Raw genomic sequence first — 20,479 nt, forward strand, 5'->3', positions numbered from 1 at the left:
TTCATGTTAGAAATTAATTTCCTTCAGAATCATGAAGCCGTTTTCTCATTTTCTTCTTACTCCCAAGTGTTTCTTTTGCGAAGCCCAAAACCTTTGTGCCTGCCTGTTTTTTCTTCGCGATCCAGTGTCTTCCTCTTGTTCCCAGGTGTTCTGAAGTTTCACTGTACGTGCATCAGTGTGGTTCTGTTTCCATCCATTGTGTTGGGCCCTTGGCGAAATCTTTACATCTGGCAACTCACATCTCACTGGTCTGGAAAATTATTTTGTTGTTATTTTTTGTTTGTTTGTTTCCCTTATTTTCCCTTTCTATAATTCCTTTGGTTTGGATGTTGAATCTTCCGGGCTGATCTTGTAATATTCTAATATTTTCTTTTATATATTCTATCTTTTGTGATTTTTTTAATCTTTCAAATCTTCTAGTGAGTTTTTAATTTCTGCTAGCAATAAAAAGCATTTTTTTCCTGAGTTGTTCTTTTTTCTGAATGTTCCTTTTCTATAATACCCTGTTCTTGGTTCAATGTTTTCTTTTCTCTCTGAGGATGTTAATGACAAGTTTCCTTTTCTTCTATCAGCATAATTCCTGCTCCTTCCAGGTTGTGTTTCTCTACCTGTGCTTTTAGGTCTTGTCTCTCATGCTAAGGCTTCCCCTCAGTGCCATTCCATCCTGTTGTCTGTTCATGATGAGGACCAGGGGATGGAAAAGCTGGCTGGAAGCTCAGAGGGGACGACTGGCAGTTGTTATGTCTGACTTTATTGTGGGTTATCTGGTTGAGCCAGTTGTCAGGGAGCACCTGATATCTATTATTCCAGTTCTGTAGAGGCTGGTGGGTAGGAAGTCTTCTAATTTCCTGCTTGTACATACTGGCTGACAACCTGGGGAGCTAAATGGTGAAGGGCTGGGGGAGGAGGAATCCCTGCCCACAACCCTCAATATGCAAGTGAGAACTGAGTTATGTTTACAGAACAGCAATCAGGCCCTCAGTAGAACCTGGAATCCCTTAAACATCACAGGTTTCTGCCAAGGGAAGGTTGGGGCAGATGCCCAAATACACAGACTGGAGAGAGGGATGTAGAGTACCCTTTGAATTTCTTTTCAAACAATCTTCCCCATCTTGCTTTGTTTCTAGCTCCACCCTTAGTCCCTGATTCCAGGGGTGTTCATGCTGCCCTGCCTGAGGGTTTTGAGGATTCCGTCCCATAACTCAGGTTGGTCTCAGCTTCTCCCACTGCTGCCTTGGGGTTCTTTTGTATCTGCTAAATCAGTTAGCAATAATCCAACTTCGGGCTTCCCCGGTGGCGCAGTGGTTGAGAGTCCGCCTGCCGATGCAGGAGACACGGGTTTGTGCCCCGGTCCGGGAAGATCCCACATGCCGCAGAGCGGCTGGGCCCGTGAGCCATGGCCACTGAGCCTGTGCGTCTGGAGCCTGTGCTCCGCAACGGGAGGGGCCACAACGGTGAGAGGCCCGCGTACCGCAAAAAAAAAAATAATAATAATAATCCAACTTCTCTCCATCTTCCAAAACTTTATTGCTATTTTATTCCACTCCTCTATATCTCATCCTTGTGGCTTTTTCAACAGAATTCTCTTGTCTTAGTTTGGTGTATTTTTGCAAGAGAATGAGATGCGAGATGATGTGCATTTACAACTAATCACCTCTAAGCTATAAATTGCTAAGTTCCTTCCAAATTCAAACTTTTACATACAACTCAACATATCTGGAGATTATTTTGGTACATAATAGAGATAATATTCCAACCTGATACAAACAAAACTTGACTTTCCCAAACCCCAGCTTTTACAACATTCACCCTTTCCCACACTAGAGCATGATGCTGCCATTATTATAAATTAAGTTCTTACGTCTGTTTAGGGCAATTTTAAGATTATGTATCCTTTCCTATTGATCTATAAGTCAATTATCACACCAGAGCATCCAAAACACTCAAACACATATGCAGGCTCACACGGGCACACACACGTTCACATATGCACACACAGGGGCACACATGTTCATGTGCTCACACACACTCTTACACACATGCACATGTTCACAGATGCACACACACGTGCACACACGCTCGATGACTTGGTGTTTCCTCGGGTAACTGTCTCCAGGAAGAAAGGGAGGAAGGCGAGGGCAGGTGGTAGGAAGAGCCTCCTGTACCCAGAAGGCAGTGCCGACACGCAGCATCATGTGACCTGCTCTCGGGAGTCGTCCTGGTTTCTGATGGTGAGCAGACATCTTCTCTCAAGTACGGAAGAAACACAGTGTGGATGGACTACCAACTAGTTGTTCTCACGTTAGCCTACGGCTGCAGCTGAGCAGTTTGTGGAAACTCGCCCAAGATTTTGGGTATTGAAAGCATATTTGGGCAAACACTCCAAGCCCAAACTCAGCACTTTATCAATGTTGTTCAAGCACAGGCTTTGCCAAACAAACAACAGATAAATACATACATAAAAGGTAAATATTAAGACAATTTCTTCTGATTAGACAAACCCGAAGATTCATGCTGCTAATGTAGAAATGTTTCTAGTCATGATTAGTTGTAATATCTTTTATGGTTTTCTTTGGATCAGAGAGGAGAAAAGAAAACACAAAAGGAACAGGAAATTTAAAATTATTTCCTACGGTCTAGGAGGAAGAAATTGCCTATGGCTGAGTTGGAGAGAAACTTCTGAAAACTGGATTTATTCTGCCAGAAAGGGCTTTTGATTCTAAGCTGTCCTAAAGATACAGACAATTCAGTTAAGCATGCAACACAAAGCAATGATTCAGGATGAGCTGGAAAGAGGCCTTCTTGTGAAGGCTGAGATATATGATTAAAAAGTAATTTAAAATAGTTAAGACCATGAAGAGTTTGGACTGGAAGTCGGGAAATTTGAGTTTTAGCCCCAGAATCTGCTTTTAATTAGTTCTGTAACTTAGGGAATTAACTTCTCTTTCAAAGCCTTGGCTTCCTCATCTAAAACGCAGAAGCCAATGCATACAGTCACCAAGGCCTCTTACAGCCCTAAGTCTCCCTGAGGGAAATTTCAGCCAGGACGCCACTGACACACTGGCAATGGAGAATAGGGTGGTCCCTGGGGTGAATCACAGCTGTGAGACACGGGACACGAGGTGAGCGCATTCTTCTCAACCAAAGCCTCATGGAGTCTTTCCTTCATGCATCTAAGAGCTTCCAAAACGCAAAGAGACAGACAGTCCCATTTTACATTTTTTAATTTTTGAGAGAAAGACAGGCAGAGTGATGACTACCCCACCTCTCCCCCAAGTGCAATGGAAGCCTGGGCCCTCCTGGGGTCCCACATGAGGCTTGGAGACCCTCCCACCATGCATCACCTCATCCCACCCCCAAGAATGAAAGGGGGGTGCTCAGAGTGTGAGGAGAGTGCAGGAGGGAGTCCAGATATTATCAGCTGTGAGCCCAAACCCAGTCCACAGGAACGTGCCTGTGAATTTCTAACATCCCATATTTACCAAAAAGTGTAAAGGTCATAGCAGGTAGGGGCATTGGTTGTAAGAAGTAGCAACCCACTTGTCCTGGCATAAAAATAGGGGGCCTTTATTATAAGAATATGTGGTGATGCCTGACATCAAAGGAGGAGTGGAGCTGGGCCATGTGCACAGATCACTCTGTTCCCTGCATGGACCACTCTGTTCCCCACACAGGACCACTCAGTTCCCTTCCCCGCACGGACCACTCTGTTCCCTGCACAGGCAGACTCCATCATTTGCTTCTCTTGCCCATGTGGGAGTTGGCAGCCACCACTGCTCCAAGGTTCCTCGTCAGTCCTGAGCGTCAGTTCCCGATTTCCAGGACGTGTGATCTGATGGGCCCACTTAGGTCAGAAGGTCATGGTTCATCCAACCAGCTGTAGCCCAGGGGAGGGGGACCAACCCTGTGCCTGAGGTGGGAAGTTCCCAGAACCATGAAGCTTACAGGCCCAAGAAGTCCTCCTGCAGAGAGGCTGCCGCATGGGGCAAGGAGCACACGGCATTTTAGTCTTGAGGGGAAAATTTAGAGTTGCTCTTTTGAAAACATTTTCCCTGTTTAGAAGTATTTTTCTTTCCACCAGGAAATCAGTATGATGAGCAGGAGAAACAATTCACCTAAAAGTAGTCCTGTATGTAAAGCTTTATCCCAAATGTTTGGCCATTCCAAGATTGTGTCATCTGTTCATAAAACTATTTCGCATGTTTGCTTTGGGGACCAGCCTGTGCTGAATCGGTGTCAAACGACTGGGACAGGCTGTGTGGTGACCGACGGCCGGGAGCAGGCCAACCCAGCCTTCCAGTCAGGCCACAGGCCAAGGTTGCAGCACTGGATGGCGGCTGTCACATCCCACGGGAACCTGGATTCTGGCTCCCACAGCGCAGGCCCACTGGGGTCACGACCTGAAGGCGGACAAGAACGGAAAGGGATAGCCATTTCTCCCCTGGGTGGCAGGGCGGTCAGCCAGCAGCCTCGGGTCCAGAGCTGGAGCCCGAGGTGAGCAGCGGGGCTTGGGCCCGCAGACGGGGCTGTGACGGCAGGTTACGGCCCAGTGGGAAGGAAGCTCCTTGTTACATCAGCATACAGTCTGCTCCTGAAAAGACATTGTTTCCACGTGGGATGGGGAGAGACCCCGTCTGCAGGAGGCCTGGGGCACGGAGGCAGGTCCCTCTCCTTTTCCCACACCCAGCCTGGGGCCTGGAGGACAGCTCTGGCCCAGCAGCCCCTCCTCTCTGGACCTCTGCTGTTTCCCCTGGGGAGGCTCCCAGGCCCAGGAGTAGCACAGACCACGCGGAAGGACATGGGGCACCTGTGGACCCCCCTTTGTGCTTCTTCTCCATCGAGCCACCCAGGCCACCTGCTGGGGCCACGTGCCCATGCCCACTGCCCAGTAGACTCTCACTGGCAGGACCCAGGCATTTCCCTAACACGCTTGTGTGTTTTCTGAGATGTGGTGTTAACCTCGTAAATGTCTGGATGAAAGTTTGAATAAACAAATAAAATCACCCGTTGTCCTTGACCCCACGTGGACTGGTCTGTTCTAGCTGAGCCATGAGCCTGTCTCTGGAGTGTCTGTAAGCATGGATGGCTGCATGGGTCCACCTGCTGTGCTTCTCCATGTGGAAGCACCAAGCTCATCCAATGAAGGGATCACTTTTAAATCTGACGTTGGCTGTGATCAAGGACTACAGAGAACACGGTCTAGTCAATGAAGACAGTGTGTGAATAGCTGGGTCTCCCGTGTCCTCAGGGAGCGCCTGTGGTGGGACCACATTTAGTAACAAGACGTTAGGAGTGATGGATGAAGGAACTGAGGATTCCAGTGAAGGGGGGAGGTTAAGGGGGTGAATTCAAAGGACGTACCAGCTGCAGTCGTCATTGATTCTCCTCCCCCATGTTTCCTCTCTTCTTTTCCCTGCCCCACCTCCCTCTGAGAGCCCCCTTTATAACCTAGCAGGTCAGCTGCATAAGCCACACTCTGCAACCCGGCCTAACAGACTGGCTTTATGTTTCCCTAGGCAAGCCCCTCGGCCAGTGGGTGTTATCTCACTAGGTGTGTGCTGAGCGTGTTCAAGAACCTGGTTCCCTTCTGTGTCGGGAGAAAAGTCACCATTGCCACCCTTGTGGGTCTTACTCAGCAAGACAGCCTTGCTTTCTGAGACCAGCAATTACGCTCCGTCTGAACAAATGAAGTCAGCGCCCAGAAGGGCCGCATCCCGGTTCACCTGGTCCGTCACTGGGGCTCACAAACCTGCCCAGAAAAAACCCACCAGATCCTCGGAACCACAGCCACTTCTCAGTCTTTCTGCCGTCTCCCGGCTGGGTTCTGTCTTCTGACGTGAGATATTCCCTGTCCCCAAAATATTTCCTAATATCTCCTCAACCCAAGAAAGTTCAAAGACTCTACATTCAGATACCCATTCCAATGCATTTTAAAACCTTTCTGCCTATCACAATTATTGTAGCTGAGCTAAGCGACAAGGTCTAGCGTTTACAAATCATGTCCAATGTGGGCCCTTCTGCCAATTAATCTATTCAGCTGTTTTTCTGTAACTGTTTTCTCTCTGATCGTAGATAATGTCTTTCAAGGTATTAGGGGGCGCCAGTGCATTCCTTACACACTGCCTTACGGTCCTGCAAAGAAAATTCTGTTTACATTATTACTTAGTGAGAACTAAGAGTTTGCTTGGATTCATTATTTCTTCTTTGGTCATGAAAAATGTGTGAATTATAAAACCTACCTTTCCCAAAAGCATACCTTTCCAAAACGTTGCCCAAATCTTGTTTTTTCTCTGATAGTGATTTTCTAAGTCACTTATTTTGGGGGGAAAGGGATGGAGAAAAGTACATTTTTTCCTTTTAATAGGGACCCTTAATATTTAATGGGAAACAATGATTCTAGTTCAATTTTGCCTTATGCCTGAGCCTAGTAAACATCATCATAATATGCATAAAAGTAACAACGACGTGCCAAATGTAAATGACGCCACCTTAAGTACCAAAGTAAACTCCTTCCCTTCAACGATTTGTGAACAAATAGATGAGGGGCCGCTGGAGATGGATCAGGCCAACTGTGTGTCGACTCCACTCCTGTGGGGGAGGGCCCCCTCTGCCACCCCCGAGCTGCCCACGGCCTGCTCCAGGCTCCCAGGCACCCCGGGAGAAGGTCCTGTGTGAGGGGGGGGGGCTGGACCCCCGATGCTGCCCCATCAAGGTCAAGGTGAGCCGGCAGACAGCCACAGAGAGGCAGCCTGCCCCCGTGCCTGGCCATTCCAGAGAGAGCTAGAGAGACAGAGAGAGAGGGAAAGAGAGAAGGAAGGATGGAAGGACAGGAGGAGGCGGGGCTGCGGCCTCGCTCTGCCTGCCGGATCTCACGCCAATTTCTCGTAGTGACTCCAACCCAGACTCATTACCCAAAGGGAACCCTGGACCTAGCTTGGAGAAGCTGACACCACACAAGGCTTCAAAACACCCTTGAACCCAGAGTCAGCCCAGCGACTCCCTTTGTTCACGTCCCCCCAAGCACATAGCGGCTGCTGGGACGATGCAATACAGGAGCCGGCACACGACCGGCCAGGACAGCTGCCCCAGGGTCACGAGGCCGGGCGCCACGTCCTGCTGCATAACCTCTTGTCCTTGCTGACCTGGTGTACACGTGTATTTCCCAATTCCAAGAATAGTAAGAGATTGCTCTGTCCCCTGATGTCTCACCAACAGTGGAGGCTCAACATCTTTCTGTGACTGACACACGTGAGCTCACCCACAGGTGGACCCACCCAGCCCCATTCTCGGGCTCCCACCTCCCGGTCAGCGGGGTAACAAGACGCAGTTCCATTCTGTGTCCTCTCACTCCTGGAGGCGGGTCTGCTTAGCCAGAGGTTTCAGATCAGACGTGTGGGGCTCAGGCCGAGGGCGCTCTGTCCCCGGGCCGCGTCTGTGACCAGCCAGGGCCCTTCTGTCCACAGCACGAGGCCGGGTGCCTGCCGAGGGGCTGTCATGAAGCTTGAGGGCCCGTCACTCCGAAAGCACGCTGCACCAGGCTACGCCCCACGTGCGTGTTCAGTCTCTGCATCCTACTCGGCCCTCGTGACTGGGGAAGGAAGAGGCACCCACCACACGCTGCATGCTGTTCACCCTGAGTTAAACGTGTTGCCACGTGTTCCTTCGTGTTCCTTCTCTCGTGTGTCTTCTCTAGCGATGACCTCGTCCAGGGTCAAGTTTGATCTTTTTATCGAGATGTCAGTTGTTTTCTGCCTTCTTTGTTAAACTTCTCCCTATAAATACTCTTACCAGCCTGTCCTTGGTGTTTCACTGTTTCACGTGAACACTTGGGATTCGTACATATTCAAGCCTAAATCATTCCCTTGATCACATGACTGACCGTGTCAGATACAGGACAGCCTTTCCCACCCATGACTGTATGAACGTTAACCTGTACTTTCCTCTCTACTTCACGGCTAATGCGCTAACATTTACATTTCTGGTCCCCATGGAAGTGAGTCTATGAGGTTTAAAGCAGAATTCTAGCTTTATTTTACTGTTTGCCCATTATTTCCTGCTGTGCTTTTGTGAAAATAAACCCTTCTTCATTCACTGAGCTGAGGTGTCACTTTACTTTTACACCAAATCCCCACATATTCTGGAGTATCTTTCTAGACTTGTATTCTATTCAGTCTCTGTTGCTTTGGTGGGACCTTACAGCTTTACCTAAGCCCTTCTTAAAGTGTGTGACAGTGTAGCACGGCCCTCACACCCTTCCATTTCAGGTTACTTTTGAAAAGCTTAGCATGTTTATTCTTCCCAATGAGCTGTAGATTAATTTTGTCACTGTCTCCTAAAATTGCATTAGGGATTTTCTTTGAACTGTATAAAAATGTTACAGGTTCCTTTTAAAAATGTAAATCTTTAAATATTTTATGTCTTCTCCATTTATCCAGATCTTCTTGATGAAAATTTTTATATTTTCTTCATAAAAGAACTTTACCCTAGCACAGTCATCCCTAGGAATTTTTCATTGTCACTGTGAATAGAATCGTTTTTATTACATCTTATGGTCACACAAGTCTCTCCAGTTTTCAGGCAGCTAGTATTCTCTTCAGCGTTGACAGCCCGGTTTCTCTTCTCCCCTGGACACACACACCACCTGCTTCCTTCTCTTGCCTCTCGCTTACTCTAAACCAGTCCTGCCATTATTCCGAGCTCACCGCTTCCAGGGCCAAAACGGCGACTGCAACATCATCTGTGGGGTTCAGACTAGTGTCCCCTATCAAGACGGAAAGCTGTCTTTATAATTTTAATGAATTATGAGTTTCAATTTTATTAAATGTTCCTTTGGCTGCTGTCAAGATAATCATAGGTTGTGAATTCTATAAATACATTTTTAAATAACAAACACCTTTTTTTCCTGGAATAAGACCAGCTGTGTTTTAATGTATTAATGTTTATTTATTAATATAGATCAACTGGATTTATGTATTAGTACCTCTGCTGTCTTCCCACCGAAGAGCGGCTGGGTGGGCAGGCCCAGTCAGAACATGCTTCTGTCGTTAGCTGACCGCGTCATTCCTTTATCTCCTAGGATTTACTGTTGCAGAGAGGTCTGCCAGATTTTTGTAATCTGTTTTTAATTAGCTTGCTCTCTCAGAATGCTGAAAACATTTTTTTTCTTCTTTTAAAAATCTTTTGCCATGTTTGCTTACTGTAAGTGTTCTTTTATCAACTTTGGAGAAGCTTCTTCTCCATCCAGGAACAGGCACCTGAGCTGTCCCTCTGTCGCCATGTCCCGTGTTGGGCTCAGCATCCCTCACCTCTGGGTCTCCCGTCCCCTCCGGTGTTTGTCCTCCGGTTCAGCCTGAAGGAGATGCTCCAGTGCATCTCCCACATCACTGGTTCTCGACATCATTAATTATGCTTCATTAATTATGCCTGTACTGCCTCCCATCTGCATTATAAATCAGGCCAATATTAGTTTTATTGCAAACCTCCCTTTTATTATTTAGCTCCATTTACCTCTCAGTACTTTTCTTTGTTTTTAGCTGACGTATCATTTTATATTTTATTAATAATTTGAAATACTCCTTTGAAATAATTTTCTGCATTTTGGAGAACATCAAAATCATACTTTCCCTCTATGCCTTAAATATTTTAGTTGTAAAAGTATTTTTATTTAGACTTTTTAATAATAGGCTCCACATTCTACTGGGTATTTTTTTTCCCTCTTTATACCTTTATAAACAAGATAACTGTTTGCAACTCATGCTGTCACAGCAAGAATAAGTACATCTCTCTTGGTCTCTCTGTCCATTGATATAATGACTAAAATCATTTTTCAAAAATAACGAGAGAAAGTAAGGTATCCAGCTACTAGTCTTTGCAATTCTTTATGCTCCTTTACCGTTCTCAGCTTACTTTGTACACTGAAAACATTACCCAGGATGTATACCCAGATGCCTTCCACCAATTCACGTCTATACGTTTACCTCCCAGAATATAGTGGGTCACCATTGGTTTTCCTGTAGTTTACCTCAACTTATTTCCTAATATCTGTAGTAGTGTATCATTTTAAGAAAATGATAAAAGAAAGGGAAGAGAAGAAAGTCATATGCACTTCAGAATTCTGCCTCACAAGCAGTTTTAAAGGCATTAGGGTATGAATTACTATCTACTGCTACACAACCAATTACCCTAAAGCTTAGTGACCTAAACAGCAGACGTTAGTTACCTCACAGTTTCTGTGCATCAGGAATCTGTGCAGAGTTTATCTGGAGGCCTCTGGTTCAAGGTCTTTCATGAGGTTGTAGTCAAACAGCCAGCCAGGGCTGTGGTCTCATCTGGAAGCTGGATGGGGAGGGGTCCACTTGCACTCACATGGCCTTGGCAGGCTCCAGTTCCTCATGGACGGTGGGGATGAGGGCTTCAATGCTTGCTGAGCCACACGGGCCTCTCCATAAGACTGCTTCCAGTGTGGAAATCTGCTTCCCCAGCACAAGCGAACTGAGAGAGCAAAAGTGAGAGAGCAGAAGTGAGAGAGAGCAAGGGAAGCCCCCAGGATGGCAGTCAGGGTCTTTCTAAAACTGAATATTGAGAGTGATATCTCATGATGTCTTCTCTTCTGCCTCGTTCCCCCTTTAAAAGTGAGTCACTGGCGCCACTCACAGCCCAGAGGCAGGGATCACCAGGGTCCATCCCAGAGGATGACTGCAGCTGGTCACCTCCTTCATGGTTGGTCACAGGCAGCGAACACATGGAGGAAGAGACAGGAAAGTACTTTCTACCATTTTTCAGATACTACTGCCAAGAAGTACAACTGGGGTCTCTCACGAAGAAGACCAAGCCTCGGTCGGCTTCTTGATCCATCTTCGTTACTCCCAGTATCTATCACTGAAAGGTTTTGGTATTAGATGGTCTATTGGTTGAAATTTTTAATTTTGAAAATTTCTCTGTCTTCACTTGTATTTGTTGTGATGCTGGATATAAAGTTTTGCGCTGAAACTTGTTAAACAGACCAAACAGAAGAACTTGCACTTCTTCTACCTTGAACGTGCTTTTAAACTAAATGTCCTTTCTGAGGAATAAACAGAGTTGGAGTTACATATCTAAATCATGTGCGTGTTTATTCTAGAAAGCAATGGCTAAAAGCGTCCACATAATCGAGGGGTGAGTTTTGCTTTTATTTATTCACATGTAATCCCATAGGTAGAGAAATCCCAAATATGATAAAGGCATAGTTGACTCAGGTATGATCTCAGGTATGATGGCAAACACAGCAAGTATCCTCAGGCGTTCTGCTGAATTAAAGAAGAAGGTTAGCCTGTTTAATGTTTTTATTTAGCTAAAATAGATATTACAGTTGATATAAACACAATAAAATTACAATAATATCATGAAACAGAGAAAAAGATATTTGAAATAGTGGTAACTCCGCTGGATTAGGGACTTCACTGTGTACATTCTTTAACAAAGCCAGGAATTTTAGCAACAAGAGGAGCTGTTCGTGAAGAGAATCACTTATCCTTGTGTCTTACACCTGATAGTGTAGGCAGCAACAAATCCACAACATGCCTACCATCAATGTGCTTACCACACCGATGAGGGCAGACACTTGGAGAAGCTTAGCGATGGCCCCAGCATGGCCCCTGCTAGCTGGTGGTACTCAGATTTGAACCCAGGAAGTCATACTGCAGAACGCATGCTCCTAACTTGCTATGAGTTGTTGCCTCAGTGAGGAACATGGGAACAGGTACATGATCAGTATTTGTTCACTTAATTAACAAATTCATGAATGCTTCAATGAATGGATGGACCTAGATTTTTTTTAACAAAATCTGATTCAAATTATGGAGTACTACCTCTTTTCTTTGGAAGGTTCTTATCCTAATAAGTGGTGCCTACAGAGAAAAGCTGCTTCGTTTATTTTTCTTAGTCAACATAATATCATGTTCGTGCTATTTTAAGAGGGGGGAAAAAGACAAAAGGAAAATGCATAATCACTACTGTAAACCAGTTTCATGTGTACAGAGGTAGCCATCTTTACCCTCATCCTTTATCCAATTTCAAAAACTTGGCAGTGTGTGGAGTTACCAGTCACCTCCTAAGACTTCTGGTGTTGGAAGTAAGACCCTAACTCTCACTGAATTATGGACTGGAAAAATCTGGTCTCCTTATGTGTTTTCCATATGGTTAGCTGAAGCTTTCTCTGCTCCAACACTGAGAAGGCCAGCATGTCTCCCCTGGCGGTTTTAAAGATTTTATAAAGTGGAAAATATTTTGCTTCCTTGGACTATCAAACTAGAGAGAATGAAAGACACTGCTATCATGTTTGGTGTTCATTTATTTTTCTGAATGTGGTAACCTCTTAAATCGGTGTGAGCTTAGGGGGCTTAAGGTTTGCAATTTGACCACATAAAACCAGAAATGTGTATGTGTTTCTCTGTTAATATTTTGAGGAAAATATCTCCCCATCTTTATTATAGTGATACCTATTTTTCTGAATTCCATTATCTTCCCCAAAATGTTGTGTCTTTTAGTAGAAATAAGAAGTAGAAAAAATGTAAATTAATGTTTCTCCCTAGTGAGAAACAGGAGGAGGATGGAAAGTCATTCAGGAACTGAAACCAAGCATGATAATTGCCACTTTGGGGCTCTCAGACACAGGGCTTGCTTCTGTAGACTTCTTTACCAGCACCAAGAAAAAAAATCAAAAACTCTTACAGCCAAAGCTCTGTGAATATTTTTCCTTTTTATCTCAAGTAGTTCAGTAACACTTCTAAGAACTGTTTAAAAAATGGTGGATTAGATGATCCTGACTAATGATCTATTAAAACTCAGGGTCTGAATGCAATTTTCATCATTTCCAATTGCTTTCCAACTGAACTAAAACTTGGCAGGATCACTAAAACTGCCCTTAAATTCTTTATTTCATCATGCTAAGTTTTAATTTGTTTAATTTACTTGTTGGCCATTAAAAGTATAATTTTATTTTTCCAGAGGTCACTCACATGTTTGTTTAGCCCATCTGACTTGACAGTTTGCAACAAAGAAAATAGAAATTAAAGATAATGGTATATTAATTCAGGTTTTGATATAGTTTTTATTAATATTATTTTACGTTGAGGAGGGAATATTGTTTCAAAAGGTTTGATTTGAAAAATGGTTCTTTACAACTGCTTTGCCAGATGACAGCAAACTGATGTAGAAAGTGGTGGATCAAGGTAGGTGGGGAGGAAAATTGTACTAAATATGATTTTGCAAAAGACAGGCTTCAAAACTGAAATTTATTTTCTAGGAAACTTTTGAGCAAGGTTAAATAGTGAGTATTAAAGAACTTGAAAATTTATATTTCCAGCCACCCAGTCTTATGACATTTTGTTCAAGTAATATTTATTTTTATATATTCCGGTAAGGGGAACTTAGGTCTAAGTCCATACATCCAATGTAAGTGAACACATGAAGAATTTGCTAGGAAAGGTGAGCACACAACACTGAAGATCACTTGGCCCATAAAGTCAGTCTTTGGAATCAATCTATGACAAAGGAGGCAAGAACATACAATGGGGAAAAGACAGTCTCTTCAACAAGTGGTGCTGGGAAAGCTGGATAGCTACATGTAAAAGAATGAAATTAGAACACTTCCTAACACCGTACACAAAAATAAACTCAAAATGGATTAAAGACCTAAATGTAAGACTGGAAACCTTAAAATGCCTTAGAAGAAAACAAGGTAGAACGCTTTTTGACATAAGTTGTAGTAATATTTATTTTTGGATCTCTCCTAAGGCAAAGGAAACAAGATCAAAAGTAAACAAATGAGACCTAATTAAACTTTAAAAAATTTGCACAGCAAAGGAAACCACTGACAAAATGAAAAAACAACATACCGAGTGGGCGAAAATACTTGCAAGTAATACGACAGATAAGGGGTTAATATCCAAAATATATAAATGTTCATACAACTCAATATCAAAAAAATAAACAACCTGATTAAAAAATGAGCAGAAGCTTGAATAGACATTTTTCCAAAGAAGACATACAGGTGGCCAACAGGCACATGAAAAGATTCTCAACATCTCTACTCGTCAGGAACATACAAATAAAAAACACAATAAGATATAACCTCACACCTGTCAGAATGGCTGTCACCAAAAGACCACAAATAACAAATGTTGGTAAGGATGTGGAGAAAAGGGAACCCTTGTATGCTGTTGGTGAGAATGTAAATTGGTGCAGCCGCTATGAAAAGCAGTATGTAGGTTCCTCAAAAAACTAAAAATAGAACTACCATATGACTGAGCAATTCCACTCCTGAGTATATATCCAAAGAAAATGAAACACTAATTAGAAAAGATATGTGCACCCCGATATTCATAGCAGCATTATTTACAATAGCCAAGAATATGGAAGCAACCTAAGTGTCCATCAACAGATGAATAAAGAAGATGTGGTACATACATACAAGGAATACTACTCAGCCATAAAAAAGAATGAAATAATGCCATTTGCAACCACATGGATGGACCTGGAGGGTACTGTGCTAAATGAAATGTCAGACAGAGAAAGACAAATACTGTATGATATCAGCTATATGTGAAATCTCAAAAATAAAACAAATGAATATAACAAAACAGAAACAGACACACAGATATAGAGAACAAACTAGTGGTTACCAGTGCAGGGGGGGAAGAGAGGAGAGGCAAGCTGGGGAGATGGGATTAAGAGATACAAAAACTACTATGTATAAAATAGATGAGCAACAAGGATATGTTGTATAGCACAGAGAATAGAGCCATTATTTTATAATAACTTTAAATGGAGTACAATATTGAATCATTATATTGTACATCTAAAACTAATATTGTAAATCAACTATACTTCAAATAAATAAGTAAATAAATAAATAAATATATGTTAGTATTTCGCCCTGAATTAACTGGGTCCAAGGGACTCTGGCTTTTGCAAAGAGTTGACATTTTGTTCAGGGACAGTGGGAAAGGCTTGTCGTTATCTCAGAAGAGGAAATGGACTTTCTATAATTCACCTCTAAGTACCAGATTTGGTGTCGATTTTTAAAAAGGTATTCTTTAGGAAGTTCCTACAGTATTTCTATTCTTCTGTCCTTACTTTGCTAAGTATATTTATTGATATACAATATACGATATTTATTGTATGTTTACTGTATATCAATGAACATACTTAGTGCAGTTGACTGTATATCAATTTTACCTAAATAAGGCTATTGAAAGCATAGTCAAACTCATTTGTTGCAGTTAAAGAGTGGTAGGAGAGAAATTTATATCTACAATACATACACTAGGGGGGAAAGCTGAGAAATAACTGTCTAAGCCTCCACGCCAAGAACTAGAAAGGGAACACCAAACGAAACTGAGGAAAAGATAAAGGAAATCATAAAAAGCAGAGGTCAGCGCATTATAAACATATGTTTTTGTTTGTGTTTGCAAGCACCTGTTGTCTATTAATCACCTGAGATTCTACCTGACACAGGTTCCTATGCATGACTGTTCCTTCATGTTCTCATGGAAGGAGGTTGGCATTGCTTTCTCTTCTCAGACAGCTGATGCACCACTGACCCAACTTGCAGACTCTGTAGCAAATTCCAGGATGTTTGAGCTCAAGTCTGATAAGGAAAGAAAATGTAGGATTCTAGATACTGGGAAAACTTGTAACTAAATTAAATGTTTTAGTGACATTATAAATCATGGTACATCAAAGTTAGTAAAGCAAAAGTGGTAACTCAAGAATAACAGAGAGGGGAAATTGGATTAACCAACTGTCATTAGAACAAGGTAAAAGTGGGCAGGAGAAGGATGGAGTGGGAGTTTGGGGTTAGCAGATGCAAACTACTATATACGGAATGGATAAACAACAAGGTCCTAGTGTATAGCACAGGGAACTATATTCAATATTCTGTGATAAACCATAATGAAAAATAAGTTTTTTTAAAAAAGAATTATACTTATGTATAACTCAGTCACTTTGCTGTATAACACAACATTGTAAATCAACTATACCTTAATTTAAAAAAAAGTAAAAGTATCTTGGTAAAGACAAAAGCAAAATCAGAAATGTTGACCGAAAGTATGACCTTTCTTAAGAAGGAAGGTCTCCTGCTCTGTTAAGCAAGTGACTATTAACTTCTCTCTTGCTCTTTTCACTCCCCTTATATACCATGTGCTCCTAGTATGCAGGTTTGGTGTCTCACGTTATTCTTAAATTATCCAATAGGGCCTCTTAAGGAGTGGCTGGGTCCTAATGTTGAGCAATGCAAGATGACCCTAAACAACCTTTTTTTACTTTTGCTTTTATCGGTGGTGGTGGTGTTGAGGGGACACTTTCAGTAAGTCTGGAGATGCTAATGAAGACATCATCTTGTCAAGGCCCCCGCAAATGATCTGAGGGAAGCAAATGGCTACACTTGACTAAAACATTTGTGAAAAACCATAAATTTGTGGATTTAAAATGGTCAGGCAATAGAAAATGTGCTAGAAAAATATCCCTGGGTCAAAAAACCCACCGGATTAACCATGAAAACATATAATAAATGACTATGGTACCTGGATATGACTGCCACCAAGCCTCGGGATGTGGATTATAGAGAAACAGACACGTGATTATGATCCTTGGACCAAAGAGCACCGCCCAGGTGGAAGAGGAACATGCTGCCAGGGGTGAGGTAGGAAAACGGGCTCATTTCTGTGCCCCCAGAAGCCGGGATGCAGACACACCACTCAGTCGCCCCAGGGCACTGTCTCCAAGCCCGTCCTCCAGATGAAGGGCCACCTTGCCATCACTGATGGGGTTCAAGAACTAGGGGGACCTCATGCTGGCAAATACTCCCCACGCTGCAGCCCATCCAAGGTCATGGGGAGGTCATTCGGAATGGTGGGGGTCAGCCGTGAGTGTAAATGTACAAACTTGTTTTCTGACCTTTTAATCTTAGTCGATTCCAGTGGCGATGGCACAGCTGGAAACAGTGGGGGCCACAGAGACATGCTACTCCTCGTTCAGCCAGCTTCTGAGATAAACAAGAACAGACTAAGTTGTCAAAGGCTTAGGGTTTGGTTCTCAAGCAAGTTACTAGGTTATGGTAGTGACTGTCAAAATGTGCTCCATGGAGACTAATTCTGGGTGACATTAACACATTACCCGAAAATAATTGGTCCAATGGCCAAATGTGTATGGGAGGGACGAGGGGAAGATGGCGGAGGAGTAAGACGCGGAGATCACCTTCCTCCCCACAGATACACCAGAAATACATCTACACGTGGAACTGCTCCTACAGAACACCTACTGAATGCTCGCAGAAGACCTCAGACCTCCCAAAAGGCAAGAAAGTCCCCACGTACCAGGGTAGGACAAAAGAAAAAAGAATAAACAGAGACAAAAGAATAGGGACTTTGTCTGGTCCCTTTCCCATCAGAAAGACAAGATCCAGCCTCATCCACCAGAACACAGGCACTAGTCCCCTCCACCAGGAAGCCTACACAACCCACTGAACCAACTTTAGCCACTGGGGACAGACACCAAAAACAACGGGAACTACGAACCTGCAGCCTGCAAAAAGGAGACCCAAAACACAGTAAGATAAGCAAAATGAGAAGACAGAAAAACACACAGCAGATGAAGGTGTAAGATAAAAACCCACCAGACCTAAGAAATGAAGAGGAAATAGGCAGTCTACCTGAAAAAGAATTCAGAATAATGATAGTAAAGATGATCCAAAATCTTGGAAATAGAATAGACAAAATGCAAGAAACATTTAACAAGGACCTAGAAGAACTAAAGATGAAACAAGCAACGATGAACAACACAATAAATGAAATGAAAAATACTCTAGATGGGATCAATAGCAGAATAACTGAGGCAGAAGAACGGATAAGTGACCTGGAAGATAAAATAGTGGAAATAACTATTGCAGAGCAGAATAAAGAAAAAAGAATTAAAAGAAATGAGGACAGTCTCAGAGACCTCTGGGACAACATTAAACGCACCAACATTCGAATTATAGGGGTTCCAGAAGAAGAAGAGAAAAAGAAAGGGACTGAGAAAATATTTGAAGAGATTATAGTTGAAAACTTCCCTAATATGGGAAAGGAAATAGTTAATCAAGTCCAGGAAGCACAGAGAGTCCCATACAGGATAAATCCAAGGAGAAACACACCAAGACACATATTAATCAAACTGTCAAAAATTAAATACAAAGAAAGCATATTAAAAGCAGCAAGGGAAAAACAACAAATAACACACAAGGGAATCCCCATAAGGTTAACAGCTGATCTTTCAGCAGAAACTCTGCAAGCCAGAAGGGACTGGCAGGACATACTGAAAGTGATGAAGGAGAAGAACCTGCAACCAAGATTACTCTACCCAGCAAGGATCTCATTCAGATTTCATAGAGAAATTAAAACCTTTACAGACAAGCAAAAGCTGAGAGAGTTCAGCACCACCAAACCAGCTTTACAACAAACGCTAAAGGAACTTCTCTAGGCAAGAAACACAAGAGAAGGAAAAGACCTACAATAACGAACCCAAAACAATTAAGAAAATGGGAATAGGAACATACATATCGATAATTACCTTAAATGTAAATGGACTAAATGCTCCCACCAAAAGACACAGATTGGTTGAATGGATACAAAAACAAGACCCATATATATGCTGTCTACAGGAGACCCACTTCAGACCTAGAGACACATACAGACTGGAGGTAAGGGGATGGAAAAAGATATTCCATGCAAATGGAAACTAAAAGGAAGCGGGAGCAGCAATTCTCATATCGGACAAAATAGGCTTTAAAATAAAGACTATCAGAAGAGACAAAGAAGGACACTACATAATGATCAAGGGATTGATCCAAGAAGAAGATATACCAATTGTAAATATTTATGCACCCAACATAGGTGCACCTCAATACATAAGGCAAATACAGCCACAAAAGGGGAAATCGACAGTAGCACATTCATAGTAGGGGACTTTAACACCCCACTTTCACCAATGGACAGATCATCCAAAATGAAAATAAATAAGGGAACACAAGCTTTAAACGATACATTAAACAAGATGGACTTAATTGATATTTATGGGATATTCCATCCAAAAACAACAGAATACACATTTTTCTCAAGTGCTCATGGAACATTCTCCATGATAGATCATATCTTGGGTCACAAACCAAGCCTTGGTAAATTTAAGAAAATTGAAATTGTATCAAGTATCTTTTCCGACCACAAAGCTATGAGACTAGATATCAATTACAGGAAAAGATCTGTAAAAAATACAAACACATGGAGGCTAAACAATACACTACTTAATAACGAAGTGATCACTGAAGAAATCAAAGAGGAAATAAAAAAAATACCTAGAAACAAATGACAATGGAGACACGCTGACCCGAAACCTATGGGATGCAGCAAAAGCAGTTCTAAGAGGGAAGTTTATAGCAATACAATCCTACCTTAAGAAACAGGAAACGTCTCGAAAAAACAACCTAACCTTGCACCTAAAGCAATTAGAGAAAGAAGAACAAAAAAAAACCCAAAGTTAGCAGAAAGAAAGAAATCACAAAAATCAGATCAGAAATAAATGAAAAAGAAATGAAGGAAATGATAGCAAAGATCAATAAAACTAAAAGCTGGTTCTTTAAGAAGATAAACAAAATTGATAAACCATTAGCCAGACTCATCAAGAAAAAAAGGGAGAATACTCAAATCAATAGACTTAGAAATGAAAAAGGAGAAGTAACAACTGACACTGCAGAAATACAAAAGATCATGAGAGATTACTACAAGCAACTCTATGCCAATAAAATGGACAACCTGGAAGAAATGGACAAATACTTAGAAATGCAAAACCTGCCAAGACTGAACCAGGAAGAAAGAGAAAATATGAACAGACCAATCACAAGCACTGAAATTGAGACTGTGATTAAAAATCTTCCAACAAACAAAAGCCCAGGACCAGATGGCTTCACAGGCGAATTCTATCAAACATTTAGAGAAGAGCTAACACCTAACACCTATCCTTCTCAAACTCTTCCAAAATATAGCAGAGGGAGGAACACTCCCAAACTCATTCTACAAGGCCACCATCACCCTATACCAAAACCAGAAAAGATGTCAGAAACTGCAGTTTGCGGCCGTGGCAGACGAAGGACAGGAAGGCAGGCTGGTAACGGCAGAGCAGAAAGCTGGGAAGACCGTGGGCATTAATTACCTGGTCGGCAGCTCTGTGAACTCAACTTAAAGCCACTCCGTCACTGGGCTTCTTGTCATGTGAAATAGTGACTTTGATATTTTCTTTAAGTCATTTTCAGTTGGGTTTTCTGTATCCAAAAACATGCTAACTGCTCAGAGTAAAGCCAAGATTATATTTATAGCTGCTTATGAACAGATTAGAAAGTATAGAAAATTTCTGCCTCCACAAACATGCATAAGCCAGAAGCCACCCTGGAAATAATCTAATAAACATA

At 42.5% G+C, this 20,479-nt stretch overlaps 1 long non-coding RNA gene across 1 annotated transcript in view; it reads right to left on the reverse strand.

The window, feature by feature from the left end:
• Positions 1–1,520: 1,520 nt before the first annotated feature.
• LOC115851230 (uncharacterized) overlaps positions 1,521–20,479 on the reverse strand; it is a 153,066-nt gene continuing 134,107 nt past the window's right edge. Inside the window, exons 9-12 of the long non-coding RNA XR_011376691.1 lie at positions 16,939–17,026; positions 15,475–15,628; positions 10,220–10,491; positions 1,521–4,400 (exon numbers count right to left, since the gene is read on the reverse strand). This is a non-coding gene — a long non-coding RNA (uncharacterized lncRNA). The remainder of the gene's footprint in view (positions 4,401–10,219; positions 10,492–15,474; positions 15,629–16,938; positions 17,027–20,479) is intronic.

This window comes from Globicephala melas, chromosome 14 (assembly GCF_963455315.2).
Source record: "Globicephala melas chromosome 14, mGloMel1.2, whole genome shotgun sequence".
Classification (NCBI taxonomy): Eukaryota; Metazoa; Chordata; class Mammalia; order Artiodactyla; family Delphinidae; genus Globicephala; species Globicephala melas.